Source organism: Sebastes fasciatus, chromosome 21, assembly GCF_043250625.1.
Source record: "Sebastes fasciatus isolate fSebFas1 chromosome 21, fSebFas1.pri, whole genome shotgun sequence".
Lineage (NCBI taxonomy): Eukaryota > Metazoa > Chordata > Actinopteri > Perciformes > Sebastidae > Sebastes > Sebastes fasciatus.
The window spans coordinates 8,391,710-8,410,973 of NC_133815.1; the positions used below are offsets into that span (position 1 = coordinate 8,391,710).

The window sequence follows — 19,264 nt, forward strand, 5'->3', positions numbered from 1 at the left end:
AATTTGACAATGCCTTTTGTTGGATGGGACACAAAGCTCAGCCGGAGATGTTCTTTTTTTCTCTCCTTTCCCGTTTTTACGTGGAAGATTTGGCCCATGTCACGGCCCCTGAGAGGTTCTTGGCTCATCATGGACGATGTGACAGGGGTTACTGGCTTTTGCAATCCATCCGTCACTGCTTTCTTTCCACCTCTCGGAACTTTAAATCATTTTTTCCCACTCTACCTCACATTTTCTCACATTTCGTTATTTTCTCTGAATTCATCAGCCTTGCCTTCCTTCCTCCTTCATTCACTCACAGTCATGAGCATCATGCCCGTTTGTCTCGTGTGATGGAGGCGTATGGTTTCCATCACATGTAATAAAAAAAGATGAAGCCTGAATCAGGCCACACATGGAGCTGGGAGGGTGTCGGTTTCCCGCAGGGCCCCAAAGCCATCCTATGAACTCAGAAGCCTTTGGCCCTAATTCTGCACTTCCTGTGATTGCATCATTGGCAGGTACGGCTTCGAAGTGAGCGCAGTGGGCTCGCTTAGTATATTCTCCAAGCTGTTAAACAGTTAGTTATTAGGTGACCGTGAAGCCAGGACCTCCGCTGCGAGAGAGCTTTGTGCATTGGCTGTGGATCGTGTTCAGCGTGTACTGGAGGGGAAAAAAAGAGCTGTTAGTGATGTAATTTCCATTTCTGTGTATGTTTTTGTTTGGTGGTTCCAGAGTTTTGTATTAAAAAATCAAAATCACATTTTCTTTGCTGGAAAATCTCCCTGATCTCTTTCTTTCCGAACACAACAAGTTTACTTCTAATGCTTTCTAGGATATTTTGCAGCATAAAATCACCAACTGAGATGGATGCTGCCAAGACAGGTTGAGGAAAAGTAGGAGGTACATTGAACCATCACAAAACGTCACAGATTGCTAGTATTTTAAGTGAGACGATCCAAAAGGGGACTATTTCTTTAAAATCACATCTCAAAGTCACTGATTTATGTCCACAATCACTGAAACACTCGTTCACACACACACGTACACACCGTTGCAGCTCATGATTGAGTGCAGGCCACCTCACCATGCCATTGAGAAAGCTGAGCGGTGTATGACTCATTCATTGAGCCATCATCTCCCTGCTGACTGTAAAACATCTTGGCTTAGATTACAGTGTATCAGAGATGTTGTAAAACTGAAACTTATTTCTGTTATGAGTAATGAAGGACAGATGGTATGAAAGATTACTGCTATTCGAGGAAACAACTGGAAACAAACAACTGCACGGGACAAACAGCAGAGACTCTGTTGGTGGATAACAGCCGTCCGCTGTCTTGGTGATGCAATGATGAAATGCATTTCCTCAAGACTTCAGTAGAGCTTTGAGGCACTTTTAGTCTCTATGTGTAGAATATTTATGTGATTGTCGTATATTTTAAATTATTCTGAGTTTCTCTTCGCAGAAGAATTAGACATTTATGGTGAAAACTGGAGCAGTTTGTGTCACTTTGCGTCTATTCATCTCAGTGTCATTGGGTTGAATCCGTGGGATGATGAGAATGTTTAGATACTACCACTAGGGGGCGCCAATGTCAAATCTTTAAAGCAACAAAAGCCGGGTTTCCACCAAAGGTTCCCGGGACTTTAAGTCCCAGGAACTACTTTTCTAGGAGCTAAAAGTGTCCTTCAGTTCCTGATTTGCCTAATCTTCGCAGGTCTTTAGACCACGGTGGAAACGAAGACGACAATAGGCTGAAGGAACCTTTTAGTTCCTTGAAAAGTAGTTCCGGGACTTTTGCTGGAAACTCGGCTACAGTGGCTTTAAGTATTGCCATTTTCTGAGGAAAACTATCGTACTTTTTACTCATCTTTGTTATATCTGGTTGCTGTAGTTACTTTGCAGGTTAAGTTGACCTTAAGTTAAGTTGTCTGTGTTTTCGTCTTACAACTTTAACCTTTTCACAGTGTGTTTTTAGTTCATGAAAGTTAATTATAACCTATTTGGTCACCTACAAATGTCTTATTCAGCGTTCGGTTGTAGTTAGCTCCAACCTCTCGTGACCAAAATGCCGAACGCCAGACTTCAAAACAGCGATGTCAAGGTGACTACGTCCACTTCTTATATACAGTCTATGGGGCACGGACATATTTTGTTGTTTAATTTGGATGACTTGTTCTTTTTGTACTTCTTTATTCAGTTTAAGATCTATGTCTCAGGAGGTAGAGCGGGTCGTCCTTTAATTACAAGGTTGGTGGTTCGATCCCTGGCTCCTACTGTCCTCATGTCGAAGTGTCCTTGAGCAAGACACTGAACCCCGAGTTGCCCCGATGGGCAGACCAGCGCCTTGCATGGCGGCTCTGCCACCACCATCGCTGTATGAATGGGTGAATGAGAGGCAAACTGCCTTTCTTTATCTACTTATGTCTTAGTTACTTAACTAACTTCTTTCTCTCTTTCTTTCTTTCTTTCTTTCTTTCATCCACTGCCCAGAAATAGTGAAAACTGAGGGCCTTTCCTTCTTCACAATGAGTATTTTTGATATTTTAGCAGTAGTACTGTATAATTTTAAATACAGTCCTTTAACTTGTCCCGTTCTAATATACTTTGACTTAAGTGGAGGCTTAGAGGACTTCTTCCAGCGCTGCAGTTTGTCTTGAACTCGTCTCTTTGTCTTTGGTGCCAGGTATAATTTGGTGATTGCCCTCTTGGAGTAATCTGCACTCTGGTTCCTGTAAAGGGGTTGAGTGTGTGTTAGGCGAGGCAGGGATCCAAATCACAGTTTGAGTGACCTCAGCTCACAGCTTTGTGTTCTCATCCGTTACTATAGCGTCCCTTCTGCTATTTACTGTAAATAAACATTGTCTTTTAATGAGAAGGGCCCACGCATCGGCCGTGCTTTGCTGTGGAAATTATCTTGGCATTTCTGGGGCAAATGGATGGCCATGTTGAGATGAAAAAGATGGTGTTTGGGTAATCCTGTTTCAGGAAATGAGGCTGGTGAAAGACACAGACTTGGAGACACTCAATTATCAAGGTGGACACAATCCGAATATTATTTCAACATTGAGGTTTTGCAGGAACAATGGGTGACTTTATCCAGCCAAAACACACAATGACTTTCACATTTGGAAACCCTCTGGTGTTTTGTTGTTGTTTTGGAAAGGCGCTTTGTCTTCGGAGCATCAGTTTTCTTTCGCTATGAGCAGTAAAAGTGTTGTTGTCATCTTGTGGTCTGAGCATCCTGGACTATGGTTGTTCTTGAGGTTGTGGTCGGTCAGATCCGACTGTGTCTGACTGCGCAGGCGAAGGGGAAAGATGACGAATCAGAGTCCGATTTAATGACGAGCAGCCAAACTAAAGGAAACAAAGTCTCTGAAGTTAAACTGTGAACAAGGAGTTCAGTGTTCACTTTTTTCCACAGTCTGCTTCAAGTTCTCTTCTTCCTAATTTTGAATATTTAATAAAAAAGTGTGTCACACTTCTTTTTTTAACTTCGTCACATGTAGCCAAACTTCATGTGCTACAGACCTCAAGATATTTTATCCATGTGGTGGGATTTGTGCATCTGGGCCCCGTTAGTGTGACAGATATTTGAGAATGTGTGAAAGACGTTCGTCCCGACTCGTCTCATTTCCATCTGGACGTTTGTCATGTACACAGCTAGTCAGGGAATGTGGAGCGATGCCATATAGATAGTTTATTATTGCTATTTGTCTTCAAGGAGGAAATCTTTTCCACAGTAGGTGCATACATAGCACAAACAAGTAAGACATGCAGGATAATACAAAATTATACAAAGAGACAAAGACATGGATAAACACTCTACATACCACATGTCATGGATTCAGGTTTTTTTATGCAAACTGTGTCAAATCTAGCTTGAAATTGCTCCTAACAAAACAGCCTGAGTAAGAGGATATGAATGTGACAATATAGTTTACAAAGCTGCATCCCATATAAGCATGGTTTTGGTAATTTGCAGGTTAAAAGAAGTTAAAACTGAGCTAAATTTGGTTGAAAAGTGAGCTTTATAGATGTCTATAGTTACATATAACCATTGTTTTAACAGGATTTCAATGATCACCTTTCAATGTCTAATTAGGACCTACTTCACATTGAAATGTAGTCATTTAAATGCTGTTAAAACAAATAATCTTACTTACCTTTCAACCCAATCTAGCCCAGCTCTAAATCTAAACACTGGATGTCTTTTCTCTCTCTCCATGTAGGTATGTGGCAGAATCTAGCGTAACTATTGTAGTTATTATTGAACCTCAATACTTCTTTGGCACTGACAAAAATATTTGGCGGCATCAAATGTTTGGTCTAATTCATACTCTGATTCAAACTGTCTTTGATCAAACAGTTTCTAATTTAACTTTATTAATTTAGACAAAGTGTATGGCTTTTACCATTAAATGAAAAGAGGTTTTTGTAGAAAAGCATTTACGCTGCTCAAAGAAAAGTGTGCTGGAAATTCAGGTATTGTTGAATTAGTAGTAGAGCTATACCTATAACGTTATCAGCCTATATTAGAGCTGTCAACGAATATCGCGGTTGTCCGCCTCGCACGCACTGATAGCACCACATGATGCAAGTCACACAACGTCACTTTCATTAATTGAAAATGAAATGTAACGTTAGGTCAAGCTGAACGAGGAATAATTCAACAACAACCGTAATGATGGAGAGAACTCGGCCGCAGAGAGAGAGATGCTGTGTCCAAACAGCTAGCGTTAAGTAACGTCATGTAAACAAACCATATACCTATCAACTATGTGCTCCAGATCAGACTGGAGATGTTACCACTTAAAAGATGGTGAGTAGTACTTGCTATCTTCCGACGTTTGTACTTTTTAAACTCTCAGCTAGCGATCTCCCTTGAGCCAACTGCCACCTTATTTAGGAGGAGGAGGTATCATATAGATGATTTCTCAATTCAACTTCACCAATCAGCCGTTCCTCGTCCCTTGTGGCGCTTTCAAAGCAGCGACAGGAATAAATAGAAACAGGGCATCCGACAGAAGCTCAAAATGCTGCGCTGTGCAGTGCTGCGGCGCTCACAGCCTGTTAGGACATGGTGTCATGGACATAATGTGCAAAAATAAACGTTAGAATAGTTCAAACCTATGTGTTGTTTTAGAAGGAATATTCAAGTGTCATTTTATTAACTCACTCAAAACAAACCAGTCAATACAATAAACGAATGGCAAACAGCTTCTTGAAGGGAAAATAACAGCCCTGATATTTTCACTTATGCTGATGACATGTTTATAGAGACATCACTAGAAACAGTGTAAACTAGACAGGAAACACAGATGAATGGCACACAAAACATCAATATTATCCTTAAGCTTCACTCGACAGTCCAGCCCAGCATCTGTCTCTTCTCCTTATTTGTGCTGCTCATCCAGGAAGTGACCCACTGGGAAATGAACAGCAAGCGGGTCACGACCTCCTGATAAAGCCGTAGACAGCCCACTGGTGTGTCGACACTCGGGGGTTGAAGAGATTCCAGCTGCTCCATCTGATGTCCGTGCGCTCATAGAGGAACTGAAATCTCTCCTTTGTTGTCGTGTTGTCGGCCATGTGTTTTGTGTTATGCCAGGTGTCCTCCATATTTGACAGCCAACGCAAAATTCTCCAGTTATCCACTGAGCATCTGAAGATCATCAGTCACTGAAATGGAAAAGCCTCTTGCCTGTGTAATAGTTTATACTGTTACAAAGTGTTTTGGTATCATTTCAGCGCAGCAGATTTGTAAACACCGTCAGCCTGTTTGGATTGGAGAAGCAAAATTTGGGCTGTAGCGCTTTGATTACTGTGAACTGATGAACTGATATGCTTGCTTTATTGTGGAAGCATGCATGAGCTGACACTTCAAACATGTCAGCAGTTATGAATGATTCAGAAAAGCAATCATTTATCGTGGCCGTATTCCCAGAGTGCACTTCTCTGCTTACAGTTAAACCGGTGGCGAGGGAAGACTTTGGTAACTCCTCATACACAGCTGTGTTAGCCCCTTTGTGCTTAGTAACGGGCTGCACACCCAGAGCTGTTCTTTTAAAAGACAAATGACTTTCAGGCGTATACACTTGTAAATACATTTTAAAGAGCCCATTGAGGCTCTTTACATGATTCAGATGTGAGCATCAGCCATGTTTTAAAGCTCTAAAAGCTGAGATCACTCTCAGGTGTGTGGCACAATATACTGTAAGCCGAAAACAACACAACACAAGGATAGTTTTCCTCTGACGCCACATGATTCTTATCATGCTTTTCTAGCATTTTCTCTCCACCTTTTGTTAAAACTTTTTTGTTCCCACATAATTCTTGCCGAGAAGATATTGGCAAGAAATAGTTGATTTAGTTTATGCAAAGATGTCACGCTCTAAGATTTATATACACATTGTTCAGTGCAGCTTCAGGCAAAAAAAAGTAAAGAAGGATTGTTATTTGGCCTGAGAGGCGGTGGTGTCATCTCTGTTGGCAAAGAGTCGAAACTGTCGAAGCATTACCTCAAAACCCTGTTTTAAAATACTCAGTTTAAGGCTGCTCAAATCAATATTTTTTTATTAACTATCAAATGACTATCTGAAAGGACTAGCTCACAGTGGCAAACAGAGAATCATCTCTAACTCTGTACCGACTGAAAAAGTATTTTTCAACCACAGCAGGCAGTTTTCATTGAAAACTCCAGCACCAAATGACAGAAAGACAAAATTAGCAACTAGCTGGTGAACATAGTGGAGCATTTAGCAGCTAAAGTGCCAGATATTTCCCTCAGGAGTTGGTGGAGACCAAAACAAAGCTAAAAAGATTGGATTTATATTCGTCGGGTCACCGAAAACACCACTTCAAATGAATTCTAATGTTGCTCCGTATCAGCTGGATGTGTAAATACAGTAGATGATTGTTTGCTAACACATTCACCATCTAAACTTTATAAGGTGATAATGTCAGTGTTGTGTTTATGGCTTGTTATGCTGCCCCAATTGGATGACGGTTTAAAGGTCCCATATTGTAGAAAGTAAGATTTCCATGTCTTGTAATTTTTTTTTGATATCGTCTCCTTAGACTAGCTTTTTTAAAGAACTCTCTGGTGGACAAAATATGTCATGGTGACACTGTTTCTGAATTACCTCAAACCTCATTTTCAGCTGCGACCAGCAGCTCTATAGCTCGCTCTCTCGGTTGGTCAGTCGGTCAGTCCACAAAAATTTCCCCACACTTTGGCGGCCACAGTTTTCGCCATAGGAGGCTGAAATTTGACATGGATGTCAAGTGGTTATGTATGTGTGTGAATGCATGAACACATGGATGCATGCCCCTATGTGGTTGCAGCTATTGCGAATTTGCGCTTGTTCATTCCTGTACTGCAATTTCTGCATTAAGCGAATTGATTTGATAAGTTCTTCACTCATTTGTGGAAACACACGGCTGCAGCTTTTGGCAGATGAAATATAGTTGGTCTGTGTTTGGCGGTGGAGTCATTTGAGTTGGCAAAGAATCAAAACCATGGAAGGATTAAATTTGAAAACCCTTTTTGCAGGAATTGCCCGTGCTATTTTACCGTAAATCTCATGTTCTCTGAGGTTGGCCGGGTGCTGAGGAGACCTCCCTTCCAGCTGGACTTGGTGTTTAACGGAGGTCTAACACACGGTGATCGTTAACAATCCCTTCACACCCATAAGAACGAGTCAAGTTATTAACTTTGGCATCTAAACTCCTGCTGAGACCCCGACCAGCCAATCAACGCTTCACTTTTAATTAATTGATGAATTACATCATGTATTAAACTAGATGTGTGGTGAAATCTTTGGCGCTAAATGGTCCTGGCTCTTTACAGGTTGATGAATAATGGGTCATGAGATTGACTGGCTTGATGGTGATTTTGCACTCTTTGTGCTGCCATGTTGAATAAGATCTCAGCTATTCCTTCATATTATGAATGTGAAGTGAGTTTCGTTCCAGGTGCATGAAAACCAGAACCCCCCCCCCCCAAACCTTTCCACACACAGACACACACTTCCTGAATTGAAAATGAAACGCAGCTGTTTTCCCGTCAGCGCTTCGGATCTCGCCACTCATCTGTCATGAAAGATATCCTCGGAAAGAAATATTCCCCCACTGTCCCCACTAGCGAAGGCCTTTTAGTTTGACTCGTGAGCCAACTGAAGCTGCAAGAAGAGAACTAAAAAGGTGCAGATTCACAATAAGGCAGCATTTAATGTTTCACAAAATGATTTACCTTCAGTGCTTCTTTTGTAAAACTCTGAATCTTGGTGCACACGAGAGAGATGTCGACTGAAAAAGAGGAAGTTTGCCGAGTGAAGCCTGAGTTCAGGAAAACAAGCATGTCGCTGAGTGTAAACAAATCAGCGGGGGGGATTGTTTTTGTGTCCCCTGCCCCTTCACCACCCGGGCCCTGAGGGAACTGCTGGACTCTTTAATGTAGAGTCCAGGCCTGTTTGTCCAGATGTGGGACTCCTGGACATGCAGAGTCCCTAGCTAACACCAAACTCTACCCACATGTCCTTTTTAGACCTTTCTGCTCCAGAAGAAAATGTACTGAATCATGTGGTCTTTTCTTCTTTACGCAGGGATCCAGGAGGGCACCCAGTGCACTAAGTGTAAGAATGAATGGGCGCTGAAGACCTCCATAGCTCTGCTCTATGTGCTGTGTACTCTCCTCACCATCGCTGTTGCTGTGCTTGGATATAAAGGTAAGACGGCCCAGTAAACTACACTCTACTCTCTCTTCCTTCACTTTGATCTTATGGGTGCAATTATAGGATGACAAACATCTCTAAACATCACTTCAATGATGCAATTTGTTGTCTAAAAAGTTAAAATGATTTGCTTACAGTGCGCTGAGAGAGCAGGCGTCCAAACGTATCATTTGGTTTTTCTTTGTGCTGCCAAGAAATAAGATCATTGCTGTTTGATGAGTGTGTGAGTACACTGAGAGCTGGTGTGTGTTTGTGTGAGAGAAGTCTTCTGCATGCCCAAGCATGACACGAATCTGCTTAAGCAATGTTTCTTTGTCATTATTTAAAGGAAATAGATCAGTAATGGAAAACTTGAGGCTTGAACCACCACACCTATCAGAAAAAAATCACCAGTCTTTCTCTCAGAAGTCACTTGTACATACAGATAAAGGGTCAGTTTAGTTTAGTTTAGTTTATTTGTGAAGGGACAGTGCAAATTAATAAATACACATGGTAAAACAAAATGCCAGAATTAGCCAAAAGGCTATTTTTCCTTTGTTGTCCCTGGCCAAGGCTTCCTAAAATACATCAAAACAAAAACAGGACATGCAGTTTAAATGTTGGACAAGAACACACAGTTGTTAAAAGCAGTAGAAGCAGTAGTGACATTTATACATATAAAACAACATTGCAGACAAGCAAGACATATAGATAGAAGCAGCAAAGAGAGGGTTTAGTGCTGACATGTGCATGCATTAATCATCCAGTGTTATAATTGGTTACTGAAAGATCCATAGCGAATAAGTGTATTTCCCCAAATGTTGAACTATTTCTTGAGTGCAAGTAGCCATGCAGATACTGTAGTTTTGGTATTGTTTGTCCACCTTTTGGGATATCTCTCTCTGAGGTTTCTGCTGCTGGCTCAATTTTTTTTTGTTTGTTTATTGTTTATTTTTGCAGGGACACAATTAAACACAATTGCACCAGAGTTAGCTAGAAGCTAATTTGCATCTGTTGTATTTGGGCTGGTATACAATGGAGTTGAATGGAATTGTGTTTTCATTCATTAAATTCATGGACAGCATCTGTGGAAAGATGCTTTCACTATCAACTATTTGTATACAGTTATAGAGTACAGTTAACTGGTGACTCTCAGCCGAATGCATCGTGATTGCTCGTAGTGACGGCAGCTGTGTCCTCACAAAAGCCTTTAACTTTAATCAATTTTAAATACGTATTCATCTGTGTTTATTATCTACGCCAACCATTACATTACCATTAAGTTATTACGAGCAACCACGGACGCATTCGACCTAAAGTCACCAGTTAATACTGTTAGCAGACACTGAGTCACTGTGACTTGCCACAGCAGTAATGGCGGCGGCACTAGATGGCGGAACACACAAAGCGGTCGCCGGATTCGTCTATATCTACTCAGTAGAAAGTGAGAAACTGATTTTGGAAAGATACTTTTTAATGCTGTGAGCACCACATATTAAATGTTCATTTACCGCCATTGTATTTAGATGGAGACTGAAAATACATATTTGATTGTAATTTTGGTGAACGTCCCTTTAAGTCTCAACCCTGTCCCCTCTCTCAGTCTCCACCCCTCAACCTTCTCTCCGTTTATTTTACCAACACCCCCAAAGCTCACTCCTCCGGGGAGGGTCTTCAGGCTTCGTGGAGCTGAACTTCCTGGTTGGCTCTTTCACATTTTTTCCAGGTCGGGAAACGGTCCCGCCGTCTTTCGGAGAATTGAACTCTGAATGTTCCTGCTGTAATTGTGCTAAACGCTCCAATATGCGGCGGCGTGTGTCCCCCTCTTTATTTTCAGTTTGTGAAAGTTAACATGTTCAGGGGTTATCTGTGCGTCTTGAGAGCATTAACAATGATGTATCCTTACTCTCCGAGCTCAGTCGCTCCTACTTGTTCCGTGGTGCATGTTTTCATGCAGGCCTAATTGATCCCAGATGAGCGGCGAGTGAACTCAGTGCAACTCCAGCAGAACCCACTGAAATTGGGTTTTTACTGGCACTGAAGCAGCGCTCTGTCAAGGGAACCACAGCTCAGGCTAAACACACTCCCAGCTCCAGATGGTTATGTAGTGAGACCCAGAGCGCTCTATGCACTTAACATGTGTGCTCCTCTCTGTCCTCCATCACTGACCCACAGGAACGTCCTTGATGTCGCTCTTTCGTTGTGATGCAGTTTAACCTTAGAGGTTTGGCAGGAAGTCAGTGACCTCTGTCTTCTCTCCTACAGCCAGGCGTCTTGATTGACACGACCAAAAGCAATATGAGGTCATTCTCTGGACTCTGGAGGATTTCAGTCCCATTCATTTTCCTCAAAAGAAACTGGAGGAGGACATAAGCTGAGCACTTTACCTCCCTCCCTGTGTGAATGTCTTTTTATTCTCAAACATCAACTGGTTTAAATATGAACATGATTTTCCTGCTACAGATCTTCTTGGTCTGGTATGACCAGTAGCTTATGGTGGCTAATGTTAGCAAGCTTTAGCCATTTCTGATTTAAGGACTCTCCTCTACTTATTTAAGGGTTAAGAATTTCCTTTTGCACATGTACCATACTGAATCCAACTCCATGTCTCATGTAAAACACACTTTCTATGAATGAATGAATGTTTGTAGCCTGAAACACAAAGAAAGTCCACACCTCTCAGTCGCTGCTGAGAGTGTAGTTGTTGAGTTATTTACTCTCGACCAAGGACACATTTAGCAAAACACTCAGTAAATAAAACATGATCAAAATCATATTTTCTTTGAAACATTAGATGAAAGCTGCAGGTTTATGTGTAGATGCATTTGGAGCTCTGAGAGTTGGTTGTTGAGAGGAGGATGATGCACAAACTGCCAAGCATAATGGACAACAGTTCACATCCCCTCCACGATCTACTGGTCAGACAGCGTTGTGTTTTCAATGGGAGGCTCCTTCAACTCCGCTGTAATAAGGACTGCTACAGGAAATCATTCCTGCCTACAGCCGTATCAACATACAATGACTCTCCTCTGTGCCAGGAGAGGAGACTTCTGAGTGGCAATGCGCGATGTACATTTGCACAGCAGAGATATACAGTATCTTTAATTCTATTTTACTGTATTTTTTATTTCCTTTATCTAGTTTAAAGGAGTAGTTGGTATGTTATAATATATTTCTGACTTCATATGTCAAGGATAAGGAAGCTGGATTTTACAAGACAACCTGGACGGTTTTAAGAACCTCTCACACCAGAGCTGGAAAGAGTTCAAACTTGGTACAATACAGCTCATTTTTACAACACTTGGACCTATAGGGTTACTTTCTGCCAAAATAGCACTTTCCTCCGCAGCCCTCTTGCAATTTCAACTTCTTTGCATGTGTGTTTTATGGTTGATTTTGCCACAGTGTGATGTAATGAGTCTCCCTGGAGGCCAGTACACGAACAGAACATGTGGAAAAGGCCCAGAAATGTCTGAATGTGGGAGTCCGCTTGTGTTAGTTTTGAGTTTCCAGGCTAGTGCACGTGTGAGTGTCGGTGAAAGGAGCAATGTGCCATACTGTAGGTGTAGTGTCGGTCTGTGGACGTGAACTCAAAGTGTCTTTTGTGCTCTGCAATGCTGAACTGTACGTTCTGTGTCTGGAAATGTGTCCCATCTAGTTTGATGTGTGGAACATTTCCGGTACAACTGGTCATTTTCTGTCATAACTAAAAATAAATTTTGTTCCATGAGACAACTTTAGGTGCTATTATTGGACGTCTACGAGGGTAAAGAAAGGAAACAAACAAACAGCTTTGACTATTTTGGTTTAAACGTCCATTAGCCATTAAAACAGTAAAATATCTTTTCTTCTTGCAATTTGGAGACGAAAGAATATTTTTTTTTTTGCTGTTGAAGTCTTAAATCTAAAGGAAAACATTGACATTATGAAAAATTACGCTTATTTGTTTTCTTGCAGAGCGTTATTTGAGATCATTACCACTCTGATATCTCTAGAGAGTGGTATCAATCTTCTCATGTAACTCTCAGCAAGAATATTTTGGGGACCGATGGCGTTATCTGCTGTAACCGCCGTATGAGCAGTGGCCGTGAGCTAGCCAGTGGGGCACGCTCACATGCACTAATAGGCACGCACGGCCAGCCTGGCTATGTCAACAAAGCACTGAGAAGCTTGGATTAAAACACAGAGAGAAAGAGAGAGAGTGACTTCATTCTCTGCTCAGGTATTACTCCTCTATATCTTTATATAGACAATAGTTGTTTGCTGCTATATAAATGCTCTGAATGTCGTATAGAGAACCTTAAAGTTTAATATACATGAGATATAAACTAGTGGCTTACTGTACCACGAAATTTAGGCCATTTTTAGTGCTATAGGGCCATGAATAAAAGGCTTTACCTCTGGAGGGATGGAGGGATGGAGGGATTTGAACCAGCTCATCTCGTCTTTCTGCTGATTTGAACGCCTTGTGACTGAACTGTTGTCGGAACTGTCGGGAACAAACAATTGCGATGCAGCTTCCCGGCAGAGGAGCCCATGCAGTTCCCAGTTAGAGGATGCGTGTCCCCCTGGCGAGGCTGGCGGTAGAAGTGGGCTGATTCCCGGGAATCCCAGACGCATTCCAGAGGAAATGAACGCTGGTGTCGCCTGTGGGGGCGTGAAGAGCCTCCGTGCCACAGCGTCTGTCTCCTCTGGGCTGTCTTTGATCCGCCTGTTTACTGAAGACCCCCCCTAGGTCACTTCCTGTCCCCCAGGGCCCTCGCCAGTGTCTCCCCGTGCACCTCCAACCCCTGGGTCTGTCATTGACCACCCACTCCATCTTTGCTGAGTTTCTTCCTCCCTCCTCCTGTCTCTTTCTCAGTGCCTACCTTTTTCTGTCTCTCACTTAAAAATTGAACTGCCCTCCAACTCCAAATTCTGCTTTTTCTGCGTCTCCCTACCTTCTGTCACACTCTAAATCTGGCCTAACCCATGAGATTACAATAATCGAGTCCAGCATTATTACATGCCTACAAGACATGTATATCTCGTATAGTATACGTCAGCGGTTTCCTCTCTGATCCCTTTTATATATGATGTCTGTGGTTGCGGGCATTTCTGGTCTGTTAATAAAGAACGGAGTCTGTGATGAGACTATGACACTAACCTTTGTCCTACCTGTCCTGTTTTTCTTCCAGTGGTGCAAAGAGTTGACAGTGTTTCTGAGGGTATTGCAAACTATGGAGGAAAGATAGTAGCTGTTGAGACTGATTTGAAAAAGCTCGGTAAGTTCTGTGCGTTAAATTGAAGCAAAAGCCAGAGTGAGTGGTCGAAACATTTTTGTAATTTATTGTACAAATCTCCACCGTCAGATGATCAAGCAGGAGAGAAGTCGGAGAATACCACCACGGAGATCCAGGCTTTCAAGAACAACATCTGGACTCTCCAGAGGCAGCTGTCTGCGGTGGAGGAACGCATCCAGAGCGATCAAGTTAAGCTGAGTCAGCTGCAGAGCGTTGGCTCAGACATCCAGAGCAACCAGGGCTCCATTCAGGGATTGCTGGTTAGCAACACAGCCACCTTGCACTATGTTAACGGCACCCTGCAGTCGTACGGCGGCGTCATCGGCGGTCTGCAGGACGACACGGTCCGGCTGCAGAGGGAGCTCCAGCAGCAGGTGAAACTTCAGGACCAAGCGCTGCTCAGCATCAGCAGCCTCAACTTCACCCAGGCGCAGCAGAGAGGCCTCATCGCCGTTCTGCAGCGCTCGGTGGACGACACCAGCCAGGCCATCCAGAAAATGCGCAATGACTTTCAGAGCCTGGAGCAGGCGGCCCGGCAGGCGCGCTCTGATACCGATTGGCTTCGTGGTAAGGTGGAAAACCTGCAGGTCATGGCCAGTAACGCCTCGGCTCTCGCAAAAGCCAACAACGACAGCCTAGAGGAGGTGGGATCGCAGCTCACTTTTATGACCAACGAGCTTCAGAACACCAGCAGCCTGGCTGACGCTCACGACCAGACGCTGAGGGAGATTATGGACCAGCAGAGGGACTTCGGCAACCTCACATCCACCAAGTTTGACCGGCTGGAGGTGCGGCTGGATGAGTCGGAGCAGAGCATGGACCGCGTGACCGGCAACATCAGCTTCACCACGCAGCTCCTGGGCGCCATCAACCTCAACCTGAACGACCTGCGGACTTGTTCCGAGACCGTCGGCCGCCACTCGGACTTCCTGGTGAACCTCAACAGCAGCGTGACGGACATGAGCACAGATGCTGCCAGTCTGAGGTCCCAGCAGGAAGTGCTTGCGGCGCGTGTGGACAAGGAGGTCACCACCCTCTCTATTGTCATGGAGGAGATGAAGCTGGTGGACACCAAGCACTCCCAACTCATAACCAACTTCACTATTTTACAGGGTGAGGGACGTATGGCTGCTGTCTGGTTTGTTTTAGATGAGAGTTTGATGAGAAGATCAATACCACTGTCAAAAGGGAACAAAATACAATCTTCTCATCTAACTCTCAGCAAGAAGCAAATAAGCATGTTTTCCAAATGTGGCACTATCTTTTTTTTTAAATACTTTAAAGTTTGTTTACCTAGCTCACAGTTTGTATTTTTTTTTCAGGTCCCCCTGGTCCCAGAGGGCCAAGAGGGGACAAAGGACCTCAGGGAACGACTGGTCAGACTGGCCAGAAGGGCGAGAAAGGCGAAAAGGGTGGTCCAGGGATACGAGGAACCCGAGGAGAGCAGGGTTACCCAGGACAACCAGGTCTGCCAGGGCTAAAAGGCCTGCCAGGCGTACCCGGCAGCCCCGGATCTAAGGGCTCCCGAGGGTCAGGGGGAAGGGCCGGACCTTCTGGAGCTAAAGGAGAGCCGGGTACTGCCGGTCTGCCTGGAAGAGACGGACAGCCCGGTCCTCAGGGGGCACAGGGCCAACCGGGTATCAGAGGCGCAATGGGGCCGGCTGGTGAGCAGGGGCCAAGGGGACTGCCGGGACAAGTGGGGCCTCCGGGGCCTCCAGGGACATCAGGTCTACCAGGGATGCCAATCCAGGCTCAATTAAGTCCTTTGGGCCCCGTGTCTCTGCAGGATGAGGCGGTACCTCCAACACTGTGGGCACCAGGTAGGACTCTTATCCTTATCACCAGTTTTAACGTTTCAGCTCTTTACTAGAATCAGCTTAAGTAATGAACTGAATCAGCTTGCATCTTACATTATGTTGCTTAACTAGAATATTCCCACGATGGCATCTGTTGTATCATTCCAGAGAAATAATACTGAATTACTCAGATTAAATGGCGTGTTTAAAGAATAGTTCAACATCTTGTCAAATAGGTTTTGTTTTCTTGCTGAGAGTTGGATGAGAAGATTGATAACAATCTCATGTCTGACCATAGGGTCAATCTTCTCATCTATTTTTTGTCAAATAAGCTAATTTCCCAAAATGTCAGTTCTTTTATAATGAATATTTTTATGTATATTAATTTGATAATCTATCATTATTGATAATAATATGGTTGTTTTTGACTCCATGTTTTACAGGATGCCCTTTTGAGTGGGCAAACTACAGAGACAAGTGCTACTTTTTCTCCAAAGACCTGCACAGTTTTGATGAAGCAAAAGCAACCTGTGAATCATCGTCTGCATCTTTGTTGATCATCAGTGATATGGAGGAACAGGTGACTAGTTATGAGAATGAAATCCACTGAAATCATTATGCACTGGAAGGGAAGGTTGTCGTTGCTCTGTAATATGTGAGGTCTCAGTTATGACTTTTTTTTTTTGTCCTCATATGATGTCAGAAATGGCTGAAGAAGCACACCGTTGGAAAGGGTTACTTCTGGATGGGTCTGACCGACCGGGAGGAGGAGAACGTTTGGCGCTGGCTGGACGGGACTGAACCTGCTTTCACGTCAGTATTAAATCAGAAAACACCTCCACCATAGGGAACATCTTATCCTGTGTGAAAGTAGGTGCTGTTCCTCGGATGGATATTCTGTTTCAGAGCCGTCGGATATACTGCTTTCCAATAATAATAACAAACTGCAGGTTTTTACTTACAGGAATAACAACCACATAACCATGGAAAATCTCAACTTTCTAATATTTTCTGATTGCTTTGAAATGCAAAGCATGAACTCCTCTATTCCTGCTGCCCATTCAAACAAAACAAATACTTTAATATTATGTAAACCTTTAGGGTGGTCCAATCAGAGCAGTCGACCCCTGCAACAAAAGCAGAAATCCAACATTTAGACAAACATTAACGCTTAGAAAACTGCAAATAAGGATAAAGATACAATTTGTGTTGTCACGATACTGGAATTTCTAACTGCGATACAATACCTTGAAAGATATCGATATTCGACACAACATTGAGGGCATAACATTTTTGATTTTAATTAAAAGATAAATAGCAGTGTGTATGTGTGTGTGTGACACTTATGAAATTCATCAAACCCAGTATTGAATATTATCTGAACTGAATCAACCTCAAAGATCTACACCTGTGGTCTCAATTAAAAGTGTGCCAAAGAAATCAGATGATCCAACTTCGGTTCCTGCTGCAGTTTCTTCTCTTTTACCTTCTCATTTTCCACCAGACTCTTAGAGGAAATACTGTAAATCTAATGTGTGAGCGCCCCCTGTTGTTTTCCTGCAGGAAGTGGAAGCCCGGCCAGCCTGACGACTGGGGCCACGGGCATGAAATAGGAGAAGACTGTGCAGGGCTCATCCATGAGGGACTGTGGAATGATTTCTTCTGTGAAGATCTCATAAGCTACATCTGTGAGAAGGAAATGGACACCTGTACGTCTGCTTTTGTCTTCTTGTTTCTTTCCAAGCTTTACTGTATCTTGAAGGTGATTTCCTCAGAGTTGTTCTGATGTCATTCTGTGTGTTTTTTCTGCAGCAATGTTGCCCGTATCGTAGCGGTGTGTTGAAAAGGAGCTTGCAGTGAGCAGCTAGACTTCCCCCATGTGGCTCTGGTCCACCGACACGGCACATGGAGAGTCCGTACGGAGAGAGAGCAAAGGGACAATTTTGAAACGAGCCCAGGGCTGCAGCGGCGAATGCTGAAGAGACGCCTTTCTCCTCCAAAGTGAACCCAGTCCAACATTACCAGCAAGTGCAATACAGCAGGGCAATCACAGGGAGGAGGACTTTTATTTTTAAGGTACCAAATCACCAATGATTTATATATATATATATATATATAAATATTTTTATGGTTATTTGAAATACATTTTATAAAACTGTATTCCACGTGCAACTGAATATCTGAATGTATATTTCATAATGCAAGTTTTGTAGGATAAATTCTATGAAGCCAAGTGGACTCACCGTAGTGCTTTTCATCACATATAACTGTCTTAAAAATGAAAAGGTGCAAAATGATGCGCAAAAAACATGAAATGTCGCTGATGTGCTATCTTTGAGGAACCTGTTATCTAACCTCATGAATGTCTATATAGCATTTTCACTTATACGAGTAGAATCAAATGAAATATTTACACAGAAATATGTCACAATCAGTTTACAGTTTAATACTCTATGTATGATACAGTTTTTTTTGTGATTATGAGATTTATTTTTCACTATTACAGGCGTACATATGTTTATGAATCTGTGGATCCTACCTACAAATATAAAAATGTGCCATTTTCTGCACTCAGGTACTGTTTCCTGTTAAGAAAAACACTTGAGTTTAAACAACACTACGAAAGATGAAGGAAACACTCACAAATAAATATGTAAAAAACACACGAGATGTTTGGATTTGTTGTATTTCTACGTTTTTATGCAGATCCAGATAAACAGATCTGCTTATCTGACTGCATAAAGGCCGTTACACACCGGTGACATGACAATTAAACAACACAAAGATGCAAAATATGCCTAGTTTTACCGTTTGATCGGAGTTCGTGAGTGATTGACAGCTGCCTCCGTTGAATGAAGAACCAATAGGAACGCTCTCTCTCTCTGACCTGTGATTGGTCAAAGTCTCCCGTCACGGGCTAGAGTTTTTAAAGCCTGAAGACCGAGCCATGAGGAGGTGCAGAAGTCTAGTTTTCTCTCAGAACACTTGAAATACAACATGCTGAAAGGTTATTATGGATTATTTGCCCAATGATGCCAAAAATATTCTGCCTACTGCAGGTTTAAATGAGAATTAATCTCACAAAAAACGCCTCCGGTGTGTAAAGGCCTTAAGTGTGAAGGTCAGCACAAAACTCTCCACAATATTGTAGAATTTAGTTTATTGATTTTGCACAAAAAGGTATTTTCACATTTCTATTGTTTTGCTCTTGAAAAATAACTTTTCCAGTGATTTTTGTGACTTTTATTGTTTCTCTCCTCTCTAACCCAGATTATAATCAACAAAAATGTTGATTTTCTTCTATGCAACATTTCCTCTCAATCATTTCACATCCTGTTTTCTTACTTCAGGTCAACTCCAGACACAGTCACTCCTTCAGCTGCACAGAAGATTGAAATGATCTTACAATAGCACCTTTTAGTAGGAGGGAATACAACTACCTTTCTATCAACACGGGATTCTTTATGTTATAAAACACAACAGCGACTGAAG

General features: G+C 42.7%; 1 pseudogene; it reads left to right on the forward strand.

Annotated features, from left to right (window-relative positions):
• LOC141759417 (collectin-12-like) overlaps positions 1-18,435 on the forward strand; it is a 36,342-nt pseudogene extending 17,907 nt beyond the window's left edge.
• Positions 18,436-19,264: the final 829 nt, after the last annotated feature.